Source organism: Amphiura filiformis, chromosome 16 (assembly GCF_039555335.1).
Source record: "Amphiura filiformis chromosome 16, Afil_fr2py, whole genome shotgun sequence".
NCBI lineage: Eukaryota > Metazoa > Echinodermata > Ophiuroidea > Amphilepidida > Amphiuridae > Amphiura > Amphiura filiformis.
Genome location: NC_092643.1, coordinates 53,858,066 through 53,869,865, shown reverse-complemented (window position 1 = coordinate 53,869,865; position 11,800 = coordinate 53,858,066). Strand labels below are relative to the sequence as shown.

Genomic DNA, 11,800 nt, shown 5'->3' with positions numbered 1-11,800 from the left:
CATCATCATTATCATCATCATAAGAGCATAATATGCTAGCTTTGTGTAATACTTTGTAATGACTTTAAACAAACCTGACATATGTTCAGCAAGTTATTTAGTACACAACGAAACAAATGGACTTTGTACACTTATAATTAAAACAAAAGTCACACCCAGTAATATCAAATAATTATAGCACACTGAATAGTCAAATCAATTATCAAAAATACCCAGGTCTGCAAGTGGCATTAAACAAACATACAACAATCATAGTGCTTTTTGTACACCGCTCCTGTTTCTATTGCGATCTGTAAATCCTATGCTCACGCAACTTCTGTGCTCATGCAATACCCAATTTTATAATTATATGTAATCAACATACGTACACAAGAACTAGATGTACACAGTCTGCACTGCATCCAGAAAGAAGTACAAGGAACATTATAAATGTGTACTGCTTTGACTTAGGCATGTTAGAACAGGATCTAGATGTATTAGAGCAAGTGTAATTTGCACATCCAATTGTTGTTTGGTGTTCTTTTCCTGGATTTTTCCTGACTATAGTTGATGATGTCAAGAAATGGATATCGTAAGTAGAATGCTTGGTGGAATAGCCACTCATTAATAATTTCAGATATAATTTATTTTTAAAGTGGAGGATTATCCACCGGGGGGGCACTCGACTTTAGAAGTGACGGGGATGTTCGGGCAGCAGTTCGAAACTAGGGGTCTTTCGGTCTTTCTGATATCAAATAATTTTCATTTTTTTAAATCACAATATAATACAAATTTTATGACAAATTATAAAAATTTGATATTTTTCAAATTTTGATATATAACAGTCCTCGAAATAAATTATATAAATCTAATGATACATTTCTTAAAGTGTATGTAGCTGGGAGGAAAAGCCGACGGTCAATTGAAAATTTTGACCTTTCATATTGAAGATATGGATTTTTTTTCCCAAAAAGACCTCATTTTTTGGTGTTTTGGGAAAAAATCCATATCTTCAATACGAAAGGTCAAAATTTTCAATTGATCGTCGGCTTTTCATCCCACCTACATACACTTTAAGTATAAATCATCAGATTTATAAAGTTTACTTCAAGTACTGTTAAATATCAAAAATATCAATTTTAATGATTTGCCATAAAATGTGTATTTTAAAAATTGCGAATTTCAAAAATCAAAATTATTTGATATCAGAATGACATTCTTCGTATTCAGAATGCAATTCGATATGTCTGATGTGCTCTAATGTCCCAAAATAAATACTGTCCAAACGTTCATACCCCAGCCCTTAAGGCTTTAATGTAAATTCAGACATTGCGAGTTAGGCATAATTAGGGGAGCTTACGTACAGTGTCCCGTATAATAGTCTAAACCATTTAATCATGTTGTAATTTCTGTCTATCGATAGACATGTATAGTACAGCTAGCTGCTAATCTCAACAGCAGCGTAGCCAACTTTTTAGTATGAGTGGGTAAAGCCAAATATTTGGTGCCATTTGTCATTTTTTCGTCTGTTAGAAGCATGAGGTACAAGGTCTAATGTTGATTATAAGACGTGGAGGGCCTTCCCCATGTCCCGTGGACTTAATTGCGGGGCGAACGCTCTAACCACTGAGCTACACAGACCGTCCCTGATAATCAGGACTCAAATCTGGTGCTTCTGGATATGAGCAGTCAGGGTTAATAGTACAAACAACACATTACATACCAGTTTACGAGATCAATCGGCTGTTTTCCCCAGCTACATACACATTAGATTTATAAAGATTACTTCGAATACTGTTTCAAAAATATAAAAAATACAACCCCCCCTGGCTTTAGCCATGGAGGGGGATCTTGCGATAGTGTATTCCTTCTGTATATGTGTATTTGTAAACTAATATAAGTGAGGACATTCTATACTACATGTACAATGTGAGGACAGTAAAAAATGTGCGGACAATTTTGATGTCCTCACATTTCTATTGTGTCAAGGTCACTGGGCTTTCTTGCCCTGCGGGGCCTATTATATTGGAACTCACTTGCCGACCCTGCGGTCTTGATGTTTTTAGTTGATACTGGTCCCCAGTGTCCATAAAAAGTCCATCATATTGGTCCAATGGAGCTCAAATTCAACTGGAATGATCCTTATGACATTCTAAACATGTTTAACATTTTTATGACCCCCAAAGGTTAGAGTTAAGGGGTCAAAGGTCAAATTTCAAAATTGGTCCAATCAAGCTCAAATTCAACAGGAATGTTCCTTACGACATTCTAGACATGTTTTAAATATTTATGACACCAAAGGTCAAAGTTTAGGGGTCAAATTTTATTATTGGTCCAATCAAATTTTATTCAAATAAAATTTTATTATTGGTCCAATCAAGCTCAAATTCAACAAGAATGTTCCTTACGACATTCTAAGCATGTTTAAAACATTTATGACCCTAAAGGTACAGCTCATCGGCCAGGGGGATCTTGCAGTTACGAACTGCCCTATTTTTAATAATTTGCCATGAAATTTGTATTTTCACCAAAAATATTTGAATTTTTGGACGAAAATCAGGCTTTTTATGATTTTTTTAAAATTGAGCATTTTTGACCATTTTTGGTGCAAATTTCTAGATATTTTTATCTAGTTTAAAAAAAATATTTCTTTTCTTATTTTTTTTGTTACGTGGTCAAAAAAAATTGGACCAAAAAACGTTTTGGGGATTTTCTCCAAAAAATTATTTTTTTGCCCAACTTTGACCTCACAGATGAATTCATCAAATCTTTGCCGTTCTAAAAATACTTTTATATACTTTGGTCCCACAATTTAGCAGAGGCCCAAAAGTTTCCATTATTTCAGGATTAAGACCACCCTTAAATACCCGAATTTAAAAGTGGCAGTAAATTGTATTAATTTGATTTCAGCACGAAGATAGCGGGTTTTACATGCCACAATACTTGCTTAATAAACATTGCTCTCTGTCAAATGCAACTTTCAAAAAACTTTTTATACGAACAAAATATGATAATAATGTGTATAGTATACATAGTTTGTAGTTTGCCTAGCCCCATTTATGACATTGTTCCATAAAATCAATGATACGGGAATAGTCTGTAAACGCCAATTAGGCCTTGATGTCCTTCGACCACATTATCGGAATATCATGCAATACCTAACTGACTGCAAATGACATTTTGTAGTCACATGACTGCGGTAGGGGCACAAACATAGTAACTTCTTATGACCTTTGACCCCAAAACACATTCAATGTATCTGTACAAGGGCCTCACTATATATGCTACTTGTAAATTTGTAATTTGAAATGATTGGCTCGATGACATTAATTGTCCCTCAAACCTGTGATCTTCTCATAATACCGTAAAAAATCGTTAATGAGTGAAGACTTGAGCGCAAGAAGTACATTTGGCCCCTCAACATGTATACACTAAAGTTACGTATATGTTTCTTAGGGTTTTATAATGTTTAATACATGTTCCAGGGTGAAAACATCATGAAAGGTTGTGAAAGATTTGTTTTGGCCCTTGAACATGTATATAACATTACCAAACTATACGAAACTATACGCAACTTTGGTGTATACATGTTGAGGGGCCAAATGGACTTACGGTCTTCTTGCGCTCAGGTCTTCAAGTATATGTGCCTATTAACGAGTAACTCGGACAAGAACGAATTTTTAAGGTATATTTAAACGTTTTCATTTTTTCCTTCTTTTAATTTACAAATATCTGTAACACATATATTTGAAAATTAAAAAGAAAAAATGAAAAAGTTTATCAAACTACCTTAAAAATTCGTTCATGTCTGAGCAACTCGTTAATAGGCACATGTGCTTATTAACGAATATTTACGGTATGATGATTTACAAAGTGCATATTATGTATACTTGCAATTGATTTTGTTACACAGAACGAGATGTCGGTAGACCCAGTGGTGCTCCACGTATGCCTGTCTTCATGAGACTTGGATCCAGAGATTCTCAACCAAATCGCAAACGCCCTCACGATGACTATCATTATGGAGAATCATCCCACGAAAGAAATGAATACAACATTTCGCGACCTGAGACATCCGAACGTCGACCCCGAGATTTGCGCGAAAGGATACGGGGTTCTTCATTTCAATCACATGTAACCAATGATTATGATGAACGGGAGACGCGACGCACTGTCATTTCTGGTTTCAAGGGAATGGAAAGAATGTCTAAAGATGATGATACAGACTTTCTGTATGAAATTGCTGGGGCAGAGGAAAGTCTAGAAACTCCACTAAACCAAACGGAAATTGGCCCCTATTCTGACTATGATTATGGAGAACCATCCTGTGAACCTTACGAAAGAAATGAATATAAACGTCCCCGACCTGAGACATCGGAACTCCGACCCCATGATTTGCGCGAAAGAATACGAAGTTCTTCATTTCAACCACTTGCAACCAATGAAAAGCGGAAGATTAAAGGCGTTGGCATTTTCGGTATCAAGCAACAGGATCGAATGTCTAAAGATGACGATGCAAGAGGTCTGCATGATATGGCTAAGGCAGAGGAAATTCTGGAATTGAACCAAATAGAAATTCGCCCCCATAATGACTATGATTATGGAGAATCATCCGGCGAATCTTACGAAAGAAATGAATACAAACGTCCTAGATCTGAGACATCAGAACTTCCACCCCGAGATTTACGCGAAAGAATACGAAGTTCTTCACTTCAACCACATGCAACCAATAAAGAGCGGAAGATGCAAGGTGCTGCCATTTTTGGTTTCAAGCGACTGGATAGGATGTCTAAAGATGACGATACAAGTGTTCTCTATGAACTGGCTGGAGCAGAGGATAGTCTGGAAATTACATTAAACCAAACGGAAATTCGGCGAGATGTAATGACGCTCTTGATTCAAGTTTTGGCCAAAGCATGTCGTGCAGGATATCGGAATGATGCCCCACAGAATACAATCAATGTACTGAGTGTGGTTAAGACATCTGTCTTCTTAAAAAGCCATCTATGTCAGCACATATCAAAGATCAAAAATGACGAATCGTCTTCTACACTAGAAGATACATATCGTAACTGCATCACCTTACTCGAGTCATTACTGAAACATTTACCGAGCACACGGGACCAGGTTGGCGTGTTGCTAGACCTCATTACAAATGCGTGTAATACTATATCAAAACACGATACACAATATGATCCTCAAACTATACTTGGTGAGATCGAAGAGCTCCAAAAACACCAGGCCACCCTTGACAACGCCCCTGATGAAGAACAAAAACGTCTAGAACGCCTTGGGTATGCGTCGGCAATCCAGCCTCCGAATGACTTTAGAGAATGCCCTACATTCCCGACATTAGAAGAACTTACTCAAACACAACAACCGTATTTACGACAAAATGTTGTGAATGGGAAGTACCGAGATATCCAGCATTATCTTGATGTACAATTTCGACTTATGCGCGAAGATTTCGTAGCTCCATTACGCGAGGGGATTGCACAGTTTCAAACTGGTGTTACACAGAGTAGAAAAATTAAAGATATCCGAGTTTACAATGAAGTGCGAATTCTATATCCCGTTTGTACGAATACCCGTATTGTCTACAAGATCCAATTTGACTGTAGCTCCATGAGAAATATTCGCTGGTTTGCTAGTAAACGTCTTCTCTATGGGTCATTGCTGTGTCTTTCAACTGATAATTTTCAAACAGCAATATTTGGAACCGTGGCAAATCGGGATCCAAAGCAGCTCGTAAACGGGATGCTTGACGTAGACTTCAAAGATGATGTGTGGCATCTGCTTAACACGGACTGTGAATTCAGCATGGTCGAATCAGTTTCGTTTTTTGAAGCCTACAGACACGTCCTCGAAGGTCTGAAAGAAATTACGGACGACTCGCTTCCATTTCAGAAACACATTCTGAAGATATCACCGCAAGTGGAGCCTCCACAGTACCTCCTCAACGATCCTGATATGACATTTGATCTTAGGGCGCTTCTGAATGATGACTGTCCAGATTTAGAATCGGCAAAATATATCCGTTTGCTTCACAGAGAGGACTGGCCCTCCCCAGATAGTATTCAACTGGACCAATCCCAATTTCAAGCGTTATACACTGCCCTGACGAGTAGCTTTTGTGTGATTCAAGGACCACCGGGTACAGGCAAAACGCACGTTGGTCTGAAAATCATGCAAGCACTTCTTAAAAATCGAAACAAATGGGGTAAGAACGTGAGAGAACACGAAGAAGGTGAAGCAGGTGATGAAGAGGATGATGTTGTACATGAATCAAAAGCAGGTCCGGTTTTGGTCGTATGTTACACCAATCACGCTCTAGATCAATTCTTAGAAGGTGTATTATGCTTCAATCAGAACGTGGTCAGAGTTGGTGGACGAAGCAGAAGTGAACTACTAGATAGTTATAATTTGAAGAAGCGTCGGATGCAGATTCGATTGAAAAGACGCATCAAAGATCGTTCATTAAAAACCTGTTCAGGATACCACAGAAAAGAAGCTACAAGAGTACGACGTGAAATTGAGCACGCACTTGGGAAGTTCCATAAAACATTTGAAGGTGTATTGGATGGTTCTCTATTGGAGCAATACATGACCCTGGAGCAGTGCCAAAGTCTTTCTACCAGACATAGACAATGTGATATCCGTCATTGGTTATGCCTTGACAATGATTTCCGTCACTATACAGTAAAGGATGAACCGTTGCCGTGTGAAGCAGACACTACAACAGATAATTTAGGGGAAGATGAGTTTTTAGATGATGAGGAATTCTATAGAGTTACCAGTGATGATAGGTATGATGACAATGATGATGAGTACGAAGCAGAGATAGCAGGAAAGTCAAGCTTCATGCACGAATCCCCGGGTTCCATGCTGGTATTCGACATTCGGAATTTCAGAAGAATAAATCACGAATCAGATGATGACCCCAATAGCAGAAGATCAGTTAATCGCATCGCCAATCGCATTCAAACGCTTGTGGAAAGCTCTCAGAGTATGTCCTATGTTCAAGCAAACCGAATGGGATATGATATACTAGATCTTCAGTTGGATCAAAGGTGGAATTTATACCGGTATTGGGTATCTCGTTACCGTCAGCAAGTGTTTGTTGAAATCAAGGAGAAATGTGATGAATACAATGATGTTATTAACGCTCAGAAGGAGGTGGTGGATGAAGAGGACTACACAATCCTGAAAAATGCTGATGTTATCGGTATGACTACCACCAGAGCTGCCAAAAGCCGTGCTCTGCTTCAACGTGTGAAGCCAAAGATCATCATCATCGAAGAGGCTGCAGAGATTTTGGAATCTCATATCGTGACAACTTTAAGTAAACACTGCAAGCAGTTAATTCTTATCGGAGATCACCAGCAACTCCGACCTAATCCGACTGTATATCGCCTTGCAAAGGACTACAACCTTGATACCTCCCTTTTCGAAAGGATGGTGAAAAATAACTTACCTTGCCAGCGACTTGTTCTGCAACATCGTATGCGACCTTCTATATCCCAGCTCATGAAGAAACACTTCTACGCCGATCTTCAAGATCATGAGTCTGTGCTCCAGCTGGACAAAGTACGAGGTGTTTGTAGCAATGTCTTTTTCATAGATCACTCACATCAGGAAAGTGCTGATGATGACACTCGAAGCCGTTCCAACATACATGAAGCAAGTTTCATGGTGGCATTCTGCAGGTACCTGTTGCAACAAGGCATCAAACCTTCCAAGATCACAATACTAACCACCTACACAGGGCAACTGCTTAACTTCAAGCAACTCATGAAAAAGGATGGCAGTGATAAGACTATTTTGCGAGATGTAAGAGTTTGTGTTGTGGATAATTTCCAAGGGGAAGAGAATGACATCATATTGCTGTCTCTAGTTCGCAGCAATGATGAAGGTAACATTGGATTCCTGAAGGTAGCAAACCGCGTCTGTGTGGCCCTCAGTCGAGCCAAGAAAGGATTGTATTGTATTGGAAATTCCGAGCAGCTGAGTCGTCAAAGTGAGCTCTGGAGGAAGATTACAACCACACTGAAATCACAGAATATGCTCGGTACAGCACTGACACTAGCTTGTGAAAGACATTCTGACAAGAAAACCGATGTGTCTTGTGGAAAGGACTTCAAACATGTCCCTGAAGGCGGCTGCAGACAACCATGTGACTTTCGGCTAGAATGTGGACATGTTTGCAACATGCCCTGCCATCCATATGATCCTAAGCACCGCGATTATCAATGCAAGAAGCCTTGCGCGAAGAGGATCTGTAAGCATGCATGTCCAAAGTTATGTTTTGAACAGTGTCCACCGGTGTGTATGACGAAAGTCAACAAAGTACTACCTTCATGCGGCCATAGTCAGAAAATCTACTGCTACAGTAATCCACAATTCGTTGACTGCGAATCGAGATGCAGCAAGACTCTTACTTGTGGGCATCAATGCAAAGGACTTTGCGGAGAACCGTGTAAACAGACTTCTTGCAAGGAGTTGGTAAAAAGAGATCTGCCCTGTGGTCATTCTGCAACATTACCGTGTTCAACTCCTTTGGACGCCTGCACAGTCCCTTGTGGCGCAATACTCAGATGTGAGCACCCATGCACTGGCACATGTGGTGGTTGCTTGCAAGGAAGATTACACAAGCCATGTAGGAAAAAATGCGACCGTAATCTTGTCTGTGGTCATCCATGTCAAGAATTTTGCACCCTAACATGTCCGCCATTGTAAACGTCCATGTGAGAACCGTTGTAAGCATAGTACGTGCAAAAAGAGGTGCGGAGAATTATGTGTACCCTGTCAGGAGCCGTGCGGTTGGGTTTGTAAGCATGCAGAGTGCTCTAAACTCTGTGGAGATCCATGCGATCGTGAAGTGTGCAACGAACCATGCCCAAAGAAATGTAGTCATGGTATGATCCGAGGATCATCACACCCTTGTATTGGGATATGCGGTGAACCGTGCCCTAAAAGCTGCCGAATCTGCAATCGAGAAGAAGTCACAGAGGTATTCTTTGGATCTGAAGAAGATAGCGATGCCAAGTTTATAGAGCTGGAAGATTGTAAGCATCTGATTGAAGTACAGGGCTTAGATCACTGGATGAACATGGCTGATAAAGGGACATCTGTCAGCATTCAGATGAAGACATGTCCTAAATGCAAAACCCCAATCAGACGTAGCTTGAGGTATGGCGGCATTATCAAGAAAATTTTGGCCGATATCGAGAAAGTGAAACGCAAAGTACAAGGTGACGTGAAAGATAGACGCGAGCAGGAGGAAAAGGCTCGGGAAGAAATTTTAAATCTAGACATTTTACATCTAGACAACGATCGTGTGACTGATTACAATCTTACGAAGAAAAGACGCGAACGAGTTGAAAAAATGATCAGTTTACAAGAATTGGTAAGCTTTCGGAATGAGCTAAGTTTGTACGAATCGGCTCATCGATTACGATTGAGCTTGAATGATCCAATTGATGATTGCCACAGCATCAAAAGGCAACTTGAGCTTGTAATGGATCGTTTGTTGAATGACGAACAACCAATGCGAGGCAGTGAGCAAGAAATAGACGAGATCTCATTCGAACTAGATCGGCTGGAACTGAGTTGGCAGGTTTGTCAGATAAAACAGATGCTTCCGAACCTTGGTGATGACAAGAAGACGAAAGTGGAGAGCTACGTAGATGACCTCGCGTTTCTAATGGATGGAACCGCTCTAACGGCAGAGAAACGTGATAGAGCTAAAGGACTCTTGGAACAGTGTCGTAAAGTTTCTGGTGGACTGGGCATATGTGATACCGAACGTCGGATGATAGTTCAAGCTGTTGGCTTATCCAAAGGACATTGGTATAAATGTCCAAATGGACATATCTACGTCATTGGGGAGTGTGGAGGGGCGATGGAAGAAAGCAAATGTCCAGAATGTCGGTCAAGAATTGGAGGAAGTCGGCATGTACTTCTTACTGATAACTCGGTGGCATCTGAGATGGATGGCGCTACGCATGCAGCGTGGTCTGACCAAGCTAACATGGCCAACTATGATCTTGGAGACATATAAGGTATTTCATTTTATTTCTTTTACTGTTCACGCCTAGATGTAAATTAGGTGAGCACCAGATGTAAAATGTGGACAAGAGTGGACTATATTTTATGAGTTTTGTGCATGCGCCCGCTGATTCCCGATACACCTGATTAGAGCCTTTCTTAGCAAGCCATTGACTAATCATATTTTGTTTAATTCTCATTTGCAACAATATTTGAACAAGCGCGAGTCATCAGATGGGGCGGGGCGTGGGGTCGCTCCGAGACTGATGGGGCTGGGTCTAATGGGGAGGGGGAAGTACCGGTTGGTTTTGGTATTGTTTCTTTGGATGGAATTTGTCAACGGTGGCACGTGTCCCCTTTTCCCACAACAACCCTTGTGCCATGACTCCTGAGCTAATAAAACTTCAGTCAACATGCGCTGACAAAAATCTCATTCAGAACACAGATAAGAATAATTTTGTCAGCTGAAAGATAGGTTACCAATACAACTTCCAGATCAGTTTTTGGAATTGTTTATCCCCAAACTGGCCCAAACAGACCAAATTGCTGCTACCCATGGGTGACGTTTAGACGCCCCTTATGGTCCCTTCGAACATACCTGATGCTTAAAGTATATCAAACTTTAGATTCGTTTATATTTTGTTTACAGGTGACACAGCCTGACGTTGTTGACACAATACATGGACAGGTTAATTTGCCGACGCCTGTGCCTGTGCTTCATCAGAGTGCTAGGCCTATTACATACAACTCAGTGAACATACAGCTTGTTCTGGTTTTGAGATGACAGCCAACTTTGGGCTCTTGACTTTGGGACTTGAAATACAAGAACACGAGGACTACGACATTCGATGTGTGGTGTGTATAATTGATAGTTTATGTAACCACTCGGAAGATATTTTATCACTTGAAGGTTTTTGCTTCGGTGTTTGCCTACACTGTCATTTGAAAGTAACATGCTCAAACACCAAAAGACAGTTCTTAAACCCAAATATTTACATTCATTTAAAACTTTATAATGTATGGAGTATAAAAAAACAGGTCAACAGACCGAAGGACATTAGTGCAAAAACGCAATGAAAGTATTATCAACCCTAATACCTACCCTAACCCTAAACGTCACCTTAACCCTACCCTAAGCCCTAATGCAAACCCTAAATATAACGTTACCCAAACCTTAACCTATGCCCTAATGCAAACCCGAACTTTAACCCTAACTCTAGCCTAATCTTATATCCCTGCACTAACCCCTATAATTTGATCAGCTCGTAGTTTGATCAGCTCGTATTCGGCGGGCCTTATAACATCGCGGATTAATATCAATATATTTTGTTTTGAGAATTGTCTTGCCAGAAGCATCACGAATTATCAATTCAAGTCCTATACTTTCTTTCACACGCACAATATAGACCAGACAGGTCAACTGTATTTCACTCTTAACATGGGTCTACTTTTTAGTGTAGTGGTAAAAGCCTAACAATTCTCGCCGATTACGAGCTGATTAAACTTTAATGCCAATTCGAACCCTAACATTTCCCTATTCATAGTCTAAACCTAAAATGCCCTACCTTTGACTACTTTTGGACTAATGACCCGTCGGACTAATGGGCTGGATTTTTTTTTTCAACTTAAGGTGGGCGATCTGATTGACAGTCGCTACCCCCTCCCCCACACACACCCACACACTTTAGGCCGACCCCATCAAAATGTTGAAATCTGAGCATTTGAAGAAAGCTCTTATTTTCTCATAAAGCCCAGTAAATGCCCACCTTCAAAC

General features: G+C 40.1%; 1 pseudogene; it reads left to right on the top strand.

Annotated features, from left to right (window-relative positions):
• Window positions 1-405: 405 nt before the first annotated feature.
• Window positions 406-10,039, top strand: LOC140136190 (NFX1-type zinc finger-containing protein 1 pseudogene; annotated as a pseudogene).
• Window positions 10,040-11,800: the final 1,761 nt, after the last annotated feature.